This window comes from Pleurodeles waltl, chromosome 5 (genome assembly GCF_031143425.1).
Source record: "Pleurodeles waltl isolate 20211129_DDA chromosome 5, aPleWal1.hap1.20221129, whole genome shotgun sequence".
Lineage (NCBI taxonomy): Eukaryota > Metazoa > Chordata > Amphibia > Caudata > Salamandridae > Pleurodeles > Pleurodeles waltl.
The window spans coordinates 1,285,064,599-1,285,086,658 of NC_090444.1; positions in this window are offsets into that span (position 1 = coordinate 1,285,064,599).

The window sequence follows — 22,060 nt, forward strand, 5'->3', positions numbered from 1 at the left end:
TTGGCAGGATGAAGCACTCTGGGCACAAAGCCCCCTCCAGAACCAGTGGAGAAAGGCATCCACTCCCTCTGTCCTTGGCAGGATGAAGCACTCTGGGCACCATGCCCCCTCCGGAACCAGTGGAGCGATACATCCACTACCCCAGTCCTTGGCAGGATGAAGAACTCTGGGCACAAAGCCCCCTCCAGAACCAGTGGAGAAAGGCATCCACTCCCTCTGTCCTTAGCAGGATGAAGCACTCTGGGCACAAAGCCCCCCACAGAACCAGTGGAGAGATACATCCACTCCCTCTGTCCTTAGCAGGATTAAGCACTCTGGGCACAAAGCCCCCTCCACAACCAGTGGAGACTGTTATCCACTTGAGAGACTGTGGCTTTGCACTCCCCAGGATTGAACAGTGGGCAGCCCACCCTCTTGTGAGACTTGAGAGACTGTGGCTTTGCACTCCCCAGGATTGAACAGTGGGCAAACCACCCACTTGTGAGACTTGAGAGACTGTGGCTTTGCACTATCCAGGACTGAACAGTGGGCAAACCACCCACTTGTGAGACTTGAGAGACTGTGGCTTTGCACTCCCCAGGATTGAACAGTGGGCAAACCACCCACTTGTGAGACTTGAGAGACTGTGGCTTTGCACTCCCCAGGATTGAACAGTGGGCAACCCACCCACTGTAGAGACTTGAGAGACTGTGGCTTTGCACTCCCCAGGAATGAACAGTGGGCAAACCACCCACCCACTTGTGAGACTTGAGAGACTGTGGCTTTGCACTCCCCAGGATGGAACAGTGGGCATGTGGCCCCCTCGGGGATTTGGTGTCGTGCACTCAAGCGGCTGAGGTGCCTGTTTAGTTGCTGTCTGATGCCCCTGCAGTGTTCTCTCCGTCATGGTCGGGGATCTTGTGTGGGCCTCGCCCATACCATGTTGCACCATTCCATAAATATGGTGCCCGGCTGGTGCACAGAAATGGTGCAAGCCGGTGCTAAACTTTTTGGTGCAGAACTGAGTTAGTGCAGTTTTGCAGCAAAAAGTATAAATAAGGGCCAATATTTTGTACGTTTGCGCCACTTTTGTGTCATAAAATGACGTTAATGCGGTGCAAAAAAAGTTTATATCATGGCCTTGGTGCTAGATGGGTCTAGCACCAAAGTATAAATATGAAGTTAGTTTTGCACTGAATTAGAGTAAAAAAAAATGATACTAATTCAGTGCAAACAGAGTATAAATATGCCGCAGAGTATAAATATGCCCCTAATTATGGCGTTAAGGCCATAGAGTCATTTTTTGCACGGGAACGCCTACCTTGCATCTCATTAAGGCAAAGTAGGTCTCCACTTTCAAAAAATGACTTTAACTCCATAAATTTGGTGCTAGAGGGGTCTAGCACCAAAGTATAAATATGGAGTTAGTTTTGCACCGAATTAGAGTAAACAAAAATGACACTAATTTGGTGCAAACAGAGTATAAATATGCCCCTGTGTTACTAACGATGATTCCTCTAATGTGATCAAGGTCTTGTTTGGACAAAACACGTCATTCTTGTTGACATCGTTCCTAATAAAACACAGAGCAGTCTCGAGGTGTCAGCATCCAGCTATGAATTTGGTGTGGCGGGAATAAGCATTCTGTATTTCAAGGGGTCGCCAAACTCAGTATGTCGACATCACCTCGGAGAGGCATTACGGTGTTTTGACATTTTGGCATCATGTATTATGTGTACACAAACATACACACACACACATAATCCACAAGAGGACAGTAATCCCAATGTCAAATCGCAATCTTTTACTGAGCAACCTTTACCCTTTACGGAACATAAGAAGGTCAACACTCATAGGGAAGGGTTAAACGTTCATTATTCGAAGGCCATCCAAGCAACAAACAGATACTTTTCAGCAAGCGTCTTCATTAATGTTGGTGGCTCGCAGTGGGTTGCCCATTTTAATACTCATCATTGGTTAACAATTCTTGAGTAAACATTAAGAAAGGACAAGGTATGTAATAACAGAAAAGAGGATTTTTGATGGCTACCATCTTAAAAGGATATTTACCCCTTCATTTAAATTCATCTTTACAATTCTCAACCTTCTTCTAAGTTTTGCATAACAAGAAATCTAAAATTAGATTAATAAAGCAGTAAATTTGAAATGTTACCACCGGTATTTCATGAACGTTACAACCATTTATTCAATAATACGTGTATAATTAAATAGGTAAGATGCATTCGCATTGTCCTATTGTAATTTATTACCTTATTTCTCTCTCGACCATAAATTTAGAAAATGCCATCTACAGTTAGCTAAAATAAAGCCCTGAATGGGTATGTTCTTATGAAGCCCTGTATGGGCCAATCCATGTATTCTCTCAACTTCTACACAACATTTATTCATCCCAAATGTATGGCCAATTGCTCCTCACTAGTAAGGCCAAAAGGTTTTCATGTCTGGAGATCAATAATATAATCGAGCTCTAAACGTCACAATCTCTGTGACCTATTTCCTCCTCTCTCTTCCTGGGTTACATGATCAATACGGAAAAATTGAAGTCGTTTTCTGTCATTATTATGCAATTCTTCAAAGTGCCTGGCTATTGAGTATGTAGAAGCTCCATTATCAATAGCTTTCATGAGTTCCAAGATGTGTCTTTTTATTGCCAATATATTTCTTTTGTCATGGATGCCACGACCTGAACGCTTCCTACCGCTATAATCTGCCAGCCCCTGGGCACCACCAGGGTTCTAGCTAGTTCTGGATTGACCAAGGTAGGGGCGACACTTTCCAGTAGCCATGGTGCTGATGATAATAGAACACCAAGCAGGTCATGACCTCCAGAAGGAGCAAAGATCTCCTAAAATAAAATATAAAGAAAAGAAAAAGTAAGGAACAAAAAGTCTGGAACATAAACTGCAGACAGGGAAGTGCAGGTGAAGTCTGAAATCACAGGATACAGGAGCGAGGAGCACAACCGGAATGGAAGTGTTTGCAACACAAGGAACAGAAGACCAACGGTGCTTATATACTGCCAAACAGGAAGTGACATGCAGGAAGTAATGAAGACACCATCTTGGATTGGGAAAACCCACATTGAAGTAAATGGAAAAATAGCAGTAGTATAAAAAGTAAGGAGCAAGGCAAGCAGGGAAGGAAATACAGACTCCTGGGAAAGAGGAAATATGGCTAAGAAGAAACAAAAGAGAAAAATAGAAAAAAGAAGAAAACCAGTAAAAAAACAGGAAAGTAAAACTAAGGGGATTAAAGATGGGCACAGCGTGAAACAGAGCCCAAAGGGAAAGTTTGAGGATGAGGTGTGGCCCAAAAAGCAGGTCGCGACCCGAAAAGCTGCCAGCGGCAGAAACGGCCATCCGAGACGTGGACAGCCAATCTGACCGCGGCCCGCAACTGGGAAGCCGCCAGTCTTCGCTGCATCACAATGGACAAACCAAACAATAACTGGTATAAGGAGCGGTGCAGTTGATAAGTTTCATTATTTTTCTAGGTGTACTGCATCCTGGAATCACAAATGTTGAAACTTTATTACTATTCCAACAAGCCTTACATTTCATGTGTGGAAAAAAGCCAACAATATCTTTCAAGCTGCCCTTAATACCTTCCCGAGGGACATGGTTATTTACCACCAGGTCTCAAATCGATCTTTTCTTCCTATATGTAAAATGTGGATAGTTATGCAAATCGGATCTTATAATAGGATCAGCTGTAAGAACATGTCAATTCTTTTGCAGAATCTTAATTATAACTTGTGCCTCCCTTGAGAAGCTTGTGATTAATCTGAACTTTGCATCAATATCTTCTCTTTTTTTTTTATCTTGTAAAATATCTAGTCTAGATATAGAGTTTACTCTAGTAATGGCCCAATCAAGAACTTTCTTTGGATAACGTTTAACTCAGGACCGTTGAATAGCTTCATTTGCTGAATGTCCAAAATCATCCTTTCTAGTACTGTTTCATTTTATGTGGCGTAATTCCCCATAGGGGATAGTCCACTTCAAATTTGTGGTATGAAAACTCCTAGCATGGAGAAGAGAATTCCCCGCTGTGGGTTTTCTATAGAGGGTAGTATATAATTTACGACTGTTCACAAACACTTTCAAATCTGAAAAAATGACTGCATCAGTACTCATTTCCCTTGAAAAACATAAATTCAATTGGTTATTATTTAAAATCATCACATACTTCAGAGCGCATTCTTTAGATTAATTACAATTCAGGAAAAGATCACCTATGTAGCTATATCAAATAATGATATTTTCCATCCATGGGCTCCTGACCAGGCTACCTGATTCTCCCACCAGCCCATGAAAAGGTTTGGGTAGCTGGGTGTGAAGCAAATACCCTTGGCCATCCTGTGTACTTTGGGATAATGTTGCCCCTGGAAAATGAAAATGTTATTGTACAGACAGAACCTGATAAATACAAATATCATCCTATTATGCTCCACATATTCCAATGATTTTTCCTTGAGGAACTATTCAATTGCTAGCAACCAATCCTCATGACCAATGTTTGTCTATAAACTAGTTATGCCAAGTACTGTCATCAAAAGATCAGACTCCCACGTAATACCCTCTATTTTCCTTAAGAAGTCTTTTGTATCTCTACTATACAACACTAGATTCTTCCCAAATCCTGAAAGAAACTTATCAACAGAAAGAGACACATGCTCCATGAAACTTCCTTGTGAAGAAATAATTGGAGATAGAGGTGGATTAACACATTCCTTATGTATTTTAGGTATGTGATAGAAGGTGGGAGTTTCTGGATATGGGCACTTGAGATACTGATATTCATCTATACCCAACATTCCTCTGCTATACCAATTAAAAATGAAATCATTATATAGAGGGGTGTTCTTCACATATTCCTCCTTTGTTTTTGGGCGGTAGCAGTTAAGGTCAGATAACTGTCTTTATGCTTCTGTACTATACTACTCTTTTGTTGAAAGAACAATATTACCCCTCTTGTCGGATGGTTCACAAATTATTTGTTTATCTTCGCTCAAGTTCTTGAAAGCCATTCTTTGTACTTTGTAGTATTGGATGGTATATTCCTAAGCCGCTTCACTCATAGACAGGTAAGATCTTTTATCATTAGGTCATAAACGATGTCAATAGCATCCGTGGGCATTTATGTTATGAATGTGGAAACTGGCTTGAAATAACTCTGCGTACCTAGTTGGGTAATGTCACAATATTCTTCCAAAAAGATTCAAAACTCCTCTATCAGGAGAAGGTTGCTCATCCGCTGAGCTTTCCAAGACGAGCAATGTATTGATGTCATGACCAGTCAGCACATCTTTTGATACCATAGGTACCACACTGGTTGTGACCGTTGGTTCCTTATAACCCCATTTCAATTTGAAGAATTTATGCAATTTCAATTATCTGAGAAATTTGAAAATATCTATTTGTGTTTGCATGTAGTCAAAACTATAAGAAGAGCAAAACATTAATCTTAGCTTAAGCATTGATAATTCCACTTTAGTCGATATCCTGGGGAGTCAAATTGATGATTGTCAGATTATCTGATTGTACATTTGTTTGCCCGCCATCTCCTCTCAGTTACTCTCTGTGGGGCACCGCTGTTGTCTCTTTGTGTCTCCCTATCTTGTTTGTCTCCTCCCCTAAAATCTGGATGTATGCTCTTGCCCCCTTGCTGCCCAGTTCGTCTGAGAAGGCTGTACTCCTCTTGAATAGGGATTTGTCCTTGTTTCTGTTAGATACCCCCTTCTTCTCCTGATTGTTTGGTATCTGTACCCATGTCAGACTCTGACATAACTCGTGGTTCTAAAGTTGTCAAATTTTTCCTATTGTGTAGTTCCCTTCTCGGGGCATCATTTTTTAAAAAACATGTAAGTACTCTTCCCTGTTCATAATCATAAGTGTCTATAAACCATTTGCTCTGTTTTCTTTGCTTAATTTTGTCTTCATAATGAACAAGTCATCCCTTCATAAGATCTCTGAGTTCATCATACTTTTTCTTTTCACTATCCTTTGACATTTCAGCTTCCAATTCTTTATCATACATATATGTATATATATATATATATGTCACTTTGTGATTATATTTAGGAGTCCATACATAGGAATTTCTCAGGTTATTGCTTGCTAATAACTTTGCCACAGTTTGACGAATCTCCACAAAACTTTGGAGACCTATTGATTTTTCTACTTTGCCTGACAATGCAAAGTTTCATTGTGATTAACTAACATGGGGTGAAATGTGCAGGAGGAGTTTTGTTTGGGGGATGTGTATTCATTTACTTCAGGTCGTATGCAACTTTATTGTAAGCCTACACAGTACCCATGCCCTGCTTTGCTTTCCAGATGTGAGTACCTCGCATAGCCTAGTCCATAAAGCACTAGTGCTTCTCTGATTCAGGGCACCACCATTCTCCTAGAAATTGAAGCTGTGTGGGCTGATAGTAGCATGTGACATTGGGTACCTCAGGCCCTCCTCCGTTGGGGAACTACATGTGAAATGCTGTGCCATGCTTTGTTGTTTCCCCTTCCAAACAAATTTAATGATCTCCTGTTGCATAGTTCTTAGAGTATTAGAAAGTATTTAAATTTTTTGGTAGGATAGTCTTTTTACCTACCTCTGTTCAGCCTATTGAGACATTTTGGCAGACATATCACAAAAAGGCTCAACAGATATTCATGAAATTCAGCAGGAATATAGATTACAATCTGGAAAAGATCCTTTTTGCTATTTCATGAAAATTCATTCATTAATTTTGTAGTGGTAACCAACAAAATCTTAGTGACATATTGGGCTGCCGTATGTCATGGTAATTTTGTGTTACACTGCGGTACAGGGTGATGACAAAATGGAATATTATTGGCTAATGACTGCCCTGACAGAAAGAAAAGGCATCCATATTGTTTACACCACACTATGGTTGTGTTTTGAGGTTGGACCTTAGATACAGGTTAGAACTATGTATAACACACATAAGAAGGCCAAAGGCACTTTACAAAAGAGGGGGGAAATAATTCATATTGTTTTAAATTTATACTACCACGATATTACCTAGGAAGTACTGCTGTACCGTTCCAAATTAAAAAAAATATATATAACAAGCAGATTACCTTTACATTCCAAGACTGACTGGCTTCAAAAACTTATGGGGGAAATAATCAGCTTCATTTGGTCACATAAAAATCCTAGAATTGCTTGAAAAAAACAGAGGAAGAAGAAACTTGATGGGGGAATTGCATTGCCAGACTTTCAGTTATATTGTTGGGTTTTACAGTTAAAAAACTTTAGACATCTCTTGGCTAAGGATTACATATACCCCCGATTACAGGCATTAACAAAAGATTTTCGAGAGCAGGGCTTATACTTTCTATGTAAATTCGGTCACCCAAGGTACTACAAAAAAGGAAGGCTAAAAGGTCTTAATATGGCCTTTAAGGTATGGTTCCAGGTGACATGGAAAGTAGGAATTCTATACTGCAGTGAGTTGGACCCCATTTGGAACTCTCCTGGCACTCCAGTTTGCCCACAGGATGCCCTGGCACTTCCATTTATAGATGCAGGTTTTGACAGCTAGGGACAATTATCTATGGAGGGCTCTATGATCTAATGGAATTAATTTTCCAGCGGGTCCAATACTAAAATATCCAGGTTCAAATATCTACAGATTAAAAGCTGGTTACAAGGAGAATCTGAAGTAGGCCTTATAATGGAATGGAAAAATGAAATAGCAGGAATGCAAACATTTAAGAATGAGGTATCAAGATGGTATTGGGTATTAGTTCAAGCAGAAGACGCCTCTCTTTCACAGCTCGAAGTTGTTTGGAAACTGGATTTCCCGGATTGTAATCTCTCCCATCTCTGGCAAGCATCAATGTGTACACTTTGGTCTAGGGTGAAGTCTGCACCCCTTCAAAGGAATCATCTGTTCACCGTTTACAGGGCATACTGGACACCTAGAAAACTGGCTAAAACAGGTGTCTCAAGGAAGAGTTCCTGTTCGAAATGTGGCTTGGAAGATGCGGACGATGTACACCTTTGGTGTCAGCGCCCAGAAATTAAAAATTTGGGGCAGAAAGTGGGTAAGACGGTCTCAGATATAATGAACAGACAAATAGAGGTAAGCTTATCGATGGTAATATTTGGTTTGCATGAGGGGCCTGGGATAAAACCAGGTGATGAATTGGAGATGCTCCAGCTATGCTCAATTTTCTATCTTGTCTTAATAGCCTACTCGGAAATCTATATTAAATGGCTTTTCAAATCTCTCCCCACGCAGGTGGAATGGTTGTTAGCTGCTAAAAGAATAGCCAGTTTGGACTGTAGTAATGGTTCAGGGAAATGCCCTGGAATGTGGGAACCATTCCTACTGTTTTATTTAGCCGGTCACCCTGTCCCTAATTTGGGGGATGTTGAACTTTGCCCTGACAATCCACCTGGTGAAAAGTCCAATAATTAAGCAGTAAGGCACAACAAGGAGAAAATGAGGGTATGGGCTTGTTCCTTCACTTCCTCTCTCCTTTCTCTTTCATCCATTCTTGTTGATGGAGACTAGTTTCCTGGTACTGATCTCCAGGTTGGAGTTTCTCAAACAGAACCTGGACAAACTGGATACCTCCTGTCTTTTTCTGTACAGTATATAAGGACTTTAAATAACAAAAAAAAAGAAAATAATTTATATTGTTCTAAATGTATACTACCATGGTACTACCTAAGGAAGTACTGCAGTACCTTTTCAAATTTAAAACAAGTATACATAACAAGCATTAAGGGAAAAATAAACACCAATAAGTTACTGTTTTATTGCTTTGCATAAATTCTTATTTTTTTTAATTTCAATATGTTCCATGGTACTTTCACAATAGTACTGCTGTTCTCTGTTACCTTTGTTAAAAATGTATTCAGCAATAATAAACCTTTTGTCTGACTATTATAGCTTTGGTAAACTGCCTCATTTCTTCTTATAAGTTACAAAACATAGTTATAAAGTATAGCTTGCGTACAAGCCAAGAACTCTGGCATTTTGCTGATACATCTGTTTACCATACTTCAGCTGTATTTTGAGTTAATACATTAGATCAACATTATTACTATATTTAGTCACATAGAGAAAGAGACAAGGCACTTTACAAGAATGTGATTAGCTGGTGAAAAATATACTTTTTGTTTTAAATGCTTTTTAAAAAGGTAACAGAGTACTGAATTACTATCTAGGATGTACTGTGGTACCACATGAAATAAAAAAAAGAACAAATGATTTATGTCAAACAATAAAATAATAATAACAGCAATGAACAAATTGGTTTATTGTTTCTCATGAATACTTTTTCTATATATGAATAGGTACCACACGACTTCCACAGTACACGGTTACTCTTTTAAAAAATATATAGAAGAAGAAAAATATTTTCCCCTAACTATTCACACTTTGGGAAAGTGTCTCATTCTTCCTATAGGTTACAAAAATAGTAATAAGGCATATCTCACATAGAAGCCTAGAACCGATCCATTTTGCCAGTACACCTGTCTAAACAGTTGATGTAAAATTCTAAAGCCACTCCACGACACGCCACACTGCAACACTCCACTGTACAACACTCCAATCCACTCAACAACATACCACTTCATTCTGACACACAACTGCAGTCTACAACACCATTCCACTCTACGCCTCTGCACTGTATGCAATGACACTGTATAAAATGACACTCTATGCCATGGCACTCTATGACACAACACTGTACACCACAACACTCTACAACACAACACTGTGTGACACTCCACTCAACGGCAATCCACTGTCTGCCACTTCACTCTACTCCACTGTACCGTACTCTACGCCACTCTACTCCATTCCATGCTACTCTATAACACTGTACTCCACTCTATGACACTCTATGCAACTCCCTCTCTGCCACTTTACTCCAGTTTACTCTTTGACACACTGGGCCATTCTACTACTCTACTCACTCTGCACCACTTTACTCTAACATTCTGTGCATCATGCTACTCTATTACACGCCACTCAACTCTACTCTATGACACACCACTCCAATCTACTGAACAACATGCCACTCTAATGTAGGACATGCCACTCCACTCTACGACACTCCACTCCACTCTACAACACACCACATCACTCCAATCTATGACACTTTACTCTGCTCTGTGCTACACCACTCCAAACCACTCCACTTTACTCTGCTCCTCCGTATGACACTTTACGTCATTACTCCACTCCATGCCACTCCACACTGTACAACATGCCACACCAATCTAATCCAAGCCACTCCACTTTGTGCCACTCCACTCTACAACATTGTACTACACTCTGGGCCTCACCACCGTACGCCAATCTGCTCCATTCTATGACACTATTTGACATGCCACTCTATGACATGCTGCTCCACTCCATTCTACAACACTCCACTCCACTCTATGCCAAAGCATTCTACAACACTGTATGCCCTATGCTCTATGCTACTTTGCTCCACTCTACAACAGTGTATGACTTGCCACTCTATACTACCTTACTACATCGCACGCCACCATACAACACGTCACTCCACTCTATGACAGTCAACTACACTGTATGAACTCAACTCTATTCCCCTCCACTGTAAGACATTGTACATCACACCACTCTATGAGAAGCTGCTCCACTCTACTTTATGATATGCCACTCCACTCTATGCCACATCACTCTACTCTATGTCACTCTACTCTACTTTATGTCCCCTAACTCTATGACACTCTACTCCACTCTATGCCACTCTATGACACTGTAGTTCACTTTATGACACCCTATGAAACTCCCTTTTAACCATACTATGTTACTTTGCTCCACTGTACTCCACTACTCCACTCTATGACACTCTACTTCACTCCACTCTACGACATGCCACTCAACTCTAAGATCCTCCACTGTACAGCCCATTATTCCACTGCACTCTATAACACTTTACTCCACTCTACGCTATGCCACTCTACTCTACTTCACTCCACTCTACTCCACTCTACCACACTCCTCTCTATAAAACTACATGGTACGACACTCTCCTCCGCTTTACTCTATGAAATTCCATTTTATGACACCACACTCAACGACACTCCACTCTATCATTTGAAAAACATTTTATTGAAAAAAAATAAACTGTGAAAAAGACAAAACTTTAACAATAAACTATAGTTAGGAAAACTTTGTTATTTTTCCTATACCAAACTAACTTAAACTACACAAACCTTAGAAACTATAAAGCTATAGTTATAACTTAAAGTTATAAATTCTGCCCCTGTGCAAATGTACTACAACTCATGCACCTTGTTGTCAACTTGATAGCCACAATACATCATCTTTAAATCGCACCTTCCCCATACACTGCTTATACCGCTTTATATGACATTACTAATAGCATGGTAAATGACAGCCTTTATAACAACACTCATGACATTTGAAAATACAGAATTCATGAGTAAATTGTGCATGGTAGAGGCTGGACAGGTGGATAATGTAATATAACACTCATGGATATATGACATATCAAAGAACAATTTTACTTTATGTGAATCTTTGATTGAATCATCTGTGTTGCGTCCTCATCGATCATATACCATTGTGGAGTCACTGTTTTTTTGATAACTATTAATGTTGAAGGGCAAATGCAACATGGTGGAAAAGACCTAAAAAAAATGTTAGGCACAACATGGTGGATGGCAGACTCTTCAGTCAATTATGAGGTTCCCATTTGCCATCTTGTCAGGCATCTACATTTGTGATAGTACATTAAAACAAAGCAAACACGCCATGGTGGTTGATATACTTGTCAATCAAGGAAGGAGGTCGAAACAATCTATTAAAGGAAATGCCTATCCCTTAAACAGGGCTATATAAGTGGTGGGATTACTTATGGATTTATGGAAGTACACTGTAGGAAATGACGATCTTCTGTGAAGTCCCCATAAATTTGAACCCTATCAGTTTTGTTGGCTTTAGAAATCTTTCCACTTTACTCCTTCTAAGCAGGAGTAAAGTGTCTGTGCTCCCACACTCCACATGTAGGAATTGGCTTAAACGAAATTGGTATAATTCACTTTTTTATAAGGTCATAGTATTTGGTGTAAAAATGTACCAACAACTTGGAAAGTTAAATGCTGCCTGTCAGCTGCAACACCCATTGTGACATCCACTACAGTGCCGGTGAAAACATAGCTTTAGATCTGACCTATGTAGCCTGACGGTAGCAGCTTAATCACTGATGCACACACCTGTCCAAATCACCTTTTTAACAGTGAGGAAAACCTGATTATTTATATTAAATAAGCCTCAAGGTAGAGTGCATAGTATTTAAGAGTGGAACATGTGTGACATAAGAAATAGCATTTCCTCTAGTGACTATTCCAAATTACATTGTCTTTGGTCAGCCTGTAGCTTGCACTTAGGATAAGTTGATGTATAGATTAGACACTTTGGCCCTCATTATGACATTGGTGGTAAATCCCACTTACCATCACGCTGACTGCCGCCAACTTACCACCGCCACAGAGGATATCTGTTCACCATATTATGACACACACACACCAAGCCGTCAGTATTCAGCCACAGACACAAATCTGCCACACCAAATGTCAGTGATAAGCTGACCGTATCAAAACCCACACTGTTACGCCAACAGAACTACGCCTATCACATTATGACCCATGAATCACCACAGCGGATATTCAACTGCGGTAAACCATTGGCAGTACATACCGCCGCGCTCAAATTGGACATGCACAAACAAAACAACACCACATTGGCCAATTCAAACACCAGACACCCATACACACACCACAGCCACACACCAACACCACTATAAAACACACACCCACATTACCCACAACCCTTTACCAATCCAAACCATTGCAAGCAGAAAGATATCAAGACCACAGACACAACCAGAGCCTCACACTATACACACCTATACACCACCCACGTTCCCCACATCACACACCTCAACACATTACCCAACACAGCCTCACCTACACACCTCATACAACACCTTTGGCACCACGAAGACATCACCGCTTCACAGAGGAGGAGCTAAGGGTCATGGTGGAGGAAATCATCAGGGTAGAGCCACAGCTATTTGGAGCACAGGTGCAGCAGATATCGATAGCTAGGAAGATGAAGCTATGGCGGAGAATCGTGGACAGGATCAACGCCGTGGAACAGCATCCAAGAACTAGGGATGACATCAGAAAGAGGTGGAACGACCTACGGGGGAAGGTACGTTTCATTGCAGCAAGACACCAGCTCGCTGTACAGAGGACTGGGGGTGGACCCCCACCTCTTCCCCCACAACTAACAGCATGGGAGGAGCAAGTCTTGGCAATCCGGCATCCTGAGGACCTGGCCAGAGTAGGAGGAAGACTAGACTCTGGTAAGTCAACTCTCTACTACTACTACCCACCAACTTGCATGCCATCACATACCCCTACCCTCACCCTCACTCATATCACTCCACCACCTCCCACACACCCTACTATCACATCTCACTTAACCCAATGCCAAGCCCTGCATGTTGTACCAATGCATGGACACCGCTCACAGCCCTGCATGGACACTCATCACTAAAGCACACACACCACAGAGAGCTCCAGGGCAAATCCAACTAAAGAGGGGAAACCACGAATGCACAATATGTCAGACACAGAAACCATAACGCATTCTTTACATCCCCACAGGTATCCCAGCCAATGTCAGCGGAAAGGAGGTGCCAGCAATATCCAGTCCCCCAACAGAAGAGTCCCACAGTGATGACAGCAACTCTGGTCTTCAGGATCTGGATGACCAACCTGTCCCATCACTGACCTCTGGGCCGCCGGTTACCCAGGCCCAGTCCACACCACCACAGAGCCTACCCCATCAGAAAACACCACCATAGCACCCACCCAGTGTACCCACACCTCTCTCCCCAGGACACGTCAATCAGCAGTGTGTCCACCTCTACAGGGACCCAGGCCACACCTCACACCCAAGACAATCAGGGGCCTGGGGTCAGTGGCAGTGGGCAAACGGTTCAGGGGACAGAGGCAGAGGCCAACAGGGAACCTGGGAGGACTGCTGTGCATCAGGGGGAGGACAGGCCCAGGGAGCCAACTCTCCAGGAGGCACTTGCAGAGATCCTGGGAGCCTATCATCATTCCCAGGACACGATGGGCCAGATCCCGGACAGGAGAACAGGCGGCTGCAGGAGGGACAGTACCAGGGGATCAGGGAGGACTTGCAGGCCATCAACAACACCCTGATCTCCATAGCAGAGGTGCTGGAAGACATGGCCAACATTATGAGGAAGGCAGTCACACAACAGCGGGCCCCTGCCACTAGCCAGACATCGGAACAGCCTTCCACCTCCACTGCCGCTAGTGCCCAGGAGGCGCCGCCATAGGACTCACAGCCCACCAGTACCCCTCCCCCTGCAGAAGGAGAACCACCTTGCAAACGTTCCCTGTGATCCAGACAGAAGCCAGAGACACTTGCCAAGACCCCTGCCAGGAAATGAGACTCTCCTGATCATCACCCTTGCGTCCCACTCAGTCACCCTGTCCACCTTGAACTGCCATCGCTCCCCTTCCTATGTCCCCTTGGACAATGCACCCGTGCTACAAACCGACTGGAACAATAGCCTGGACTTTCCTCCATCATTACCCCATCCCCTTGCACTTGCCCCTCAATATGTTAGCACTTCAATAAAAACCTTTGGAAAAAAAAGACGTTTGGAGTATGTCATATTTTTCAATTATGTATTCATTGAAACAGGTAAAAACATTGCAATTCAACTGTATAGAAAATGAGCAGAGATGAATGACCTGTAGCTGGCTGCAGTGATCACGCCAGGAGTATATGTGTTGTCACCAACATCTGCTAAATGAATTGCCAGAGGGAACAGTAAGTGGGCATAGAAGTGGGAAAATCAGCATGCCAGTGCCACAGAAATTCAAACAAATGCCATTGAAATGGGAAGTAACACTGTCCTACCTGTGTGTCATTGGAAGTATTGTCAGATCACTGATGTTCTGTTGTCCTCATCCTCATCCTCTGCCTCCTCATCCTCACTGTCCACAGGGTCCACTGCTGGCACACAGGCATCTTCAGCCTCCTCCTCCTCCTGCAGAAAAGGCACATGCGTCTCAGGGCCAGGTAGTGCAACATGCAGCATGCCACTACTATCTGGCAGACCTTCTTGGGTGAGTAGCACAGGGATCCACCTGTTAGATGGAGGCACTGGAACCTGGCCTTCAAGAGGCCAAAGGTCCTTTCAATTATCCTTCTGGTTCGCCCATGTGCCTCATGGTAACATTCTTCTACCCTTCTCCTGGCATTCCTTACAGGGGTCAGCAGCCATGATAGGTTTGGGTAACAAGAGTCACCTACAAATATTGAGGGACAACATTTAGCCACATACTATTCCATATGGCGCAGACCATACCACCCACCAACATATACTGGGTGGCAACCAGGGCTCACCTATTAGCCACACCCTGTGCCTGTGTAGTTGGGCCATCACATTTGGGAAGCTGCTATTCCTCACGACAAAGGCATCATGCACTGACCCAGGATAATTAGTACTGACGTGGGAGATGTACTGGTCCACCAAGCACACCATCTGTACATTGATAGAGTGGAAACTCTTCCGATTTCTGAACACCTGTTCATTCTGATGGGGGGGACAAATGCAATATGTGTTCCATCAATCACCCCAATTATGTTGGGGATATGTCCCATTACATAGAACTCAGCCTTCACTGTGGCCAAATCGTCACCCTGGGGAAATACAATGTAGCTGCACATATGTTTAATCAGGGCAGACAACACTCTTGTCAGCACTATTGGGAACATTGGCTGTGGCATTCTTGCTGCCAAGCCCACTGTCACTTGGAAAGAACCAGTTGCCAGGAAATGGAGCACTGATAGAACTTGCACTAGAGGGGGGATCCCAGTGGGGTGATGGATAGCAGATATCAGGTAAGGCTCCAATTGGGCACACAGCTCTGTGATTGTGGCCATGTCCAGTTTACAGGTGAGAATAATGTGCCTGTCCTTCATTGTTGCCAAGTCCACCCGGGGTCTGTACACGGGGTAGGTCTCCAGTTCCTGCTCATCCGCAGCGGTACAAACTGAACAATGTAGCTACAACAGAATTTTGCATGCTGTTAACTTGTAATGGGTCAGTGTGATTTATCCAGTATGTCCTAATTTCACTAGTGATGCAGCAATTTTCCTGGGCCGCCCCCCCGAAATGGCATCCGTCTGTTCTGTGTGGAGGGACAGGTGGAAGTGAGGTAATTCCGCTGACGTTGTGTGCCGTTGTGGGGGGTGGTTGGGAACCGCTGTTCAATTCCTCATTGATTAACATTGGGCCCTATGGGTTACAGTGGCCAATGGTGATCTACGCCGGAAGTGACGGTATGCACTGCCACGGATGTGACCACCATTTTCTATATGATCCCTCACTTGCTACCTGATCTTCCACAGGAGAGGACCTACCCTGCATGTACTGCTGTGACCTGTGTCTGGAACCTACCATGGCCCGTGTGACTGTGGAAAGGGCCCCACCCTTCACTTCCGAGGAGATGGAGAGACTGGTGGATGGGGTCCTACCTTAGTACGGACTGCTGTATGGGCCTCCAGACCAACAGGTGAGTACACTGTGGGCACGATTCATGTGGCATGAATGCATCGAGTGGTGTGTGTGAAGGCCTCATGTAAGGGGGTGGGTGGTTTTCCTCTGTGAGGCATATGGGTTGTGTGCTGGGCCATGTATGTGTAAACGGTTATGTGAAGCAGTATGTTAGGCCATAAGTGTAACAGGCAGGACTGTTTGTCTATATTTAATTTTCCTGTGTGTATTGCCTCTTCAGGTCAGCGCCCATCAAAAGATCAAAAGAAGGGTTTATAGCGTGCCATCGCCAAGGAGGAGCCGACCCCGGGGGTCTATGGCAGGTGGAGCACCCACTGTCGCAAAAGGTGGGAGGATCTGAGACGCTGGGCACGGATGACGGCAGAGGCCCAGCTGGGGATGCCCTCCCAATGGGGAAGGTGTGCCCATCGAACCCTGACCCCCCCGAGATGGCCCGCTTACTGAAGGTGGCCTATCCTGAGCTAGATTGGTGCTTGAGGGCATCACAGCAACCACAAGGGGGTGAGTACAATGCCCATCATCACAACTTATGCATGGTAGGGTGGTATCCGGGTGGCGGATGTGTATCAGTGGGTGCCACTAGGCCAGGCCTGACATTGCAGCGTAGGTCCCCTGGTGGCTAGGGTTCAGAAGGGCAAATCTTGCTACCTAGCTCGTAGGCATCCACTACTGGTCAGGGTTGCGTGGGTCCCAGGTGTGCTGCATTTGGTGGTGTGTGCCCCTCCCCATGACTATTTCTCTGGTAGTGCTATGGCATATTGTGTAGGCCCTTTCCCAGTCTGTGAGGGTGCTGTGTACGCCAACGTTGGTGTTGGTGCAGCCATTGACCAACTGTATCCTTTGTCTCTTTCCCCACTCCTTTATGTTTTGTCATCCTATCCTTAAGTGCATTAGCATCAACTGGCGGAGGAGCAGAGGCACTGGAGATGGAGGGAGATGCACCCCACAGGACCCAGGAGGCAGAGTCCACTGATGCCAAGGGCACTTCTGTTCCACCCCAGCTACAGGTACATCCGCCACCCCCGTACCAGTACCTCCCTCCCAGTGGCCCCTCATTGAGTTGCCCGTGCCCCCTCACTCAGGAGGGTGGGCATCTCCTTCGCCCCAGGTACCTCAGGCCCTGCCCCAGTGAGCCCTACTGTCCTGAGTGAGGAGGCTATTAACCTCCTGAGATCCATCTCTGTAGGGCAGTCAACCATTGTGAATGCCATCCAGGGGCTGGCAGCCCAGATGCAACAGACTAATGCATTCCTGGAGGGCATTCACACTGGATTGGCAGCCTAACGGAGGTTGATCCAGGCTCTGGCCTCCTCTCTGATGGCAGCCATTGTCCCTGTTTCTACCCTCCCCCCTCCAACTACCTCTTCCCAGTCCCATTCTCCTCAACCCCAACCCATTCCAAGCACACAGCCAGATGAGCATGCACACAAGACAACACCACGAGTGGTACAGGCAAACACAAGCACCACACTTCATCCCACAGGCACTCAACCAAACACCATCCTGATACAGACACACCAACATCCACCATTTCCACTGTCTCCCCCTCCTCCTCCTTCTTCACCTTCTTCTCAGTTCCATCTATACTCACACCTGCATGCACTACATCATCATCCACTACCAGCATCATCGCCACATCAAGCAGAACACACACCTCACTGGCAGACACCTCCACAACAGACATGCAAATGTCCCCTGTGTCCTCTCCCACTGTGTCTGTCCTTCCCGTCCTAAGGTACACAAACACAGGCACTCAGACACCCAACAGCTATCCACCTCACAACAGCATACAGGCCATGCACCTGCACCTAAAAGCAGCAGACAGACACCTCCAACAACCACTCCCTCTTCCTCCACTCCCATTCCTTCTTCCTCTTCCTGCCCCAATGTCCCTAAAAACTGTTCCTATCCACCATTGACCTCTTCCCTACCCCTCCCCCATCCTGCGCGTATGGCCTGGGAGGAAGAACCCGGCCAAGCACCTCTGCCACCCAGTCCACGGGCCCAGTCGTCACCACATCCACTCGTGGTGGAAAATGATCCAAGCCACATGTCCTGAAGGTGAAGGAGCCTGCACCAGACAGCCTCAAGGGGAAGGAGTCTGCCCCAGCTGCCAGAAAGACCAAGGAGCCTGCCCCAGAAAGCAAGAAGGGAAAGGAGCCTGCCTCAGCTGTAAGAAAGAGCAAGGAGCCTGCCCCAGCTGCCAAGAAGACAAAGGAGCTTGCCCCAGCAGGCACAAAGGGATAGGAGCCTACCCCAGCTGCCAGGAAGAGCAAGGCATCAGCAGGCAGGAAGACCAAGGGGCCTGGGGCAGGGACTGTGACGGAGCCCCCACCACCAACCATGGTTGCTCAGCCACTGAGCAGCCATCTGAGGTTGCAGGGGATGGGCAGGAGCCCCCCCCAGCAGCACCACCACTTCTACTGAGCAGCCGTCTGAGGCTACAGGGGATGGGCAGGAGCCTCCCTCCCCAGCAGCACCACCACTTCCACTGAGCAGCCATCTGAGGCTACAGGGGATGGGCAGGAGCCTCCCTCCCTAGCAGCACCACCACTTCCACTGAGCAGCCGTCTGAGGTTGCAGGGGATTTGCAGGAGCCCCCTCCCCAGCAGCACCACCACTTCCACTGAGCAGCCTCTGAGGTTGCAGGGGATGGGCAGGAGCCTCCCCCCAGCAGCACCACCACTTCCACTGAGCAGCCGTCTGAGGCTACAGGGGATGGGCAGGAGCCTCCCTCCCCAGCAGCAGCACCACATCCACTGAGCAGCCGTTCAAGGTTGCAGGGGATGGGCAGGTGCCTCCCCCCCCAGCAGCACCACCACTTCCCCTGAGCAGCCTTCACCGCCGGCAGACGGTATGTAATCCTGCCTCCATGGGCTGCTGTGCGGCCTGACCCCTACAGATCCAGCGGGTATGACACCCACCTAAGAGACTGTGACCTTGCACTCCTCAGGATCAAGAGCACAGGGAATGAGGCCCCCTCCAGAACCAGTGGGGAAAATGCCCACATGCCCAACACTCCCCTGGATCAGGAGCACAGGGCACGAGGCCCCCTTCAGAACCAGTGGGCAAGTCACCCACTCGAGAGACTGTGGCCTTGTACTCCCCAGGACCAAGCACAGGGCATGTTGCCCCCTCCAGAGCAAGTGGGCAAGTCACCTACCTCAGAGACTGTGGCCTTGCGCTCCCCAGGACCAAGCACAGGGCATGTTGCCCTTCCAGAGCAAGTGGGCAAGTCACCCACCTGAGAGACTGTGGCCTTGCACTCCCCAGGACCAAGCATAGGGCACGTTGCCCCCTCCAGAACCAGTGGTCTTGTTGAGGTGCTCCCCCATACCCCTGAGGTGCCTGCCTATTTACCAACTGATGCCCCTGCAGTGTTCTCTCCGTGTTGAAGCAGGTGACATGTGTGGCCTTGGAACATTGTGGACTGGGCTGTGTCCCTTTTTTTGTAGATATGCATACATCTATTATCTTGCCTAACATATTTTTCATGCTGTGTTGATCTCATTACATTCACTTTTTTAAAATTGTTTTGTCCTTGCATTATTCATCCTAGTGACTGGATAAAACTTTTTTGTAATGAAGCTGAGTTTGTGTGTCTCTCTCTTTTTCCTCCCTCCCTCCCTTGTGTACTAGGCAGCTGTACTCACTTTCGTCGTCCTCATCGGCGTTGGTATTCGTGGTGGAGCAGATCATAGAAGATCATGGGGAAGACATGCAGTTCTGGTTCCATGGTGGCATGGTTGCTCCCTGTGTCTTCAATGGTGAGTCCTTTCCCTTCTGAGCTCTGTTTACTCCAGCCTTTTGATGTCGTTGGTACCACCCCAAAAAGGTGGCTGATTGTCTGGTCATAATATGGTGGGCAGATAATTGACTTTGGTCTGGCTGCAGGTGGCTACGGACGTGGTGGATGTTGTTTCTGCCCTGACGGTCGGTGTGGTACATTGGCTGTCGTTCAGAGATCTTTCCGCTATGATCAGTAGTTACCGCCGGCCTGTTAACGGTATTACCATCACTTTAACACCAACCGCCAGGGTTGTAATGAGGGCCTTTATTCTATAACTTTTGACCTCTAGCAGCAGACTTATTTTTATATTTAATAAAAATACAATTGAATGGTGAAGTCAGATTTTTGCCATGCCTGAAGCAGCTAGATGTTTATTTGCATTAACTCCCAAATAAGGGAAAATGGCCTGTGAGTGGGAAGGTGTTTTTCTTCATGTGGCAGAAAGATCAGCTGAAGAGGGCCCAGGGACTTAATTAACTTCAAAGGAGCCTGTTTCCTCCAAGTATGTTAGGTGGTCCTGGAAAGACCACAGCCTTTGTCCCCATTGTCAGGCTGGCACCAAACCAAGTGAAAGAAAAGCTACCCTAGAACCGGTTACGAGTGACCACAAAAGAAAGGTCTGTTCATTACCCTGGCATGGCCTCTGGGTGGCCATACAGGCTCTACACAAGAGGAGAAGGGTTTTCCATCTTGGAGTTTGAGAAAGAGGACCACTGTCTGATTGTTTGCAGTAGGAAAAAAGGAAGTACTGAAAAGGTAGAAGGGTTGCCCTCGGGAACTTTCATCCAATTGGTTAGAGAATGTCAAGGAGTAACACCCATCCACTACCTGGTGCCAAACATAAATGTGTCACACTAAGGTAGCATGAAAAAAACACTTTCTGGATCCATGGAAAATCAGAAGAGTACTCAACCTGCTCTCTGAAACGTGAGGGAAGTCCTAAAGGACTAGACCTGCTCCTTGTGCCCAGGACAAAGAAGTTGGCTCCAAAGGTCATTTGGATGACCTTCTTTGTGGCTACAGGGATACCACAAGCTACAGAAAGCCTTTACCTTGAAGTGCCCAGCTGACATGTAGTAACTAGACCTCGACTGTACTTTGCTGTTGGCCAATGCCTGGCAACCTGAGAACCTTTAAGTATCAACCCTTGAGGTCATAAGGGCACCAGAAGTGCAATCCTGTAGTTGTTTAGACAGCAGAGGAAAGTTTGGAAACATTTGAAAACTTTGCCTCCACAGCTTCAGTAGTACCTGCAAGGAAACATATCTGACCAGAAGTTCCACGGCATAGAATTGAATTTCATCTTTGCCCTGTTGAAGGCTCCCATCACCTCAAACAAAAAGGCTATGTCCCATTCCATGTTAGCACTTTTATCATTTCCATTCAGAAGTCTCCAAGCTCCAGAGGTTCATTGGCACTAACCTTCTTCAGTTCTCTGGCCTTCGGCTAAATGGAGATGGCTACAATTTCAGCAGGGGTTTGTTATGGGAGTATTTGTCTTCTCAAAAAAGGTGAAAAGTGCCAGCATTTCTTTCTGCATTGGAACTTAGAAAACATGTAATACTTTTCTTTTAACAAGTGACAAAGTCCCTTTGTGAAA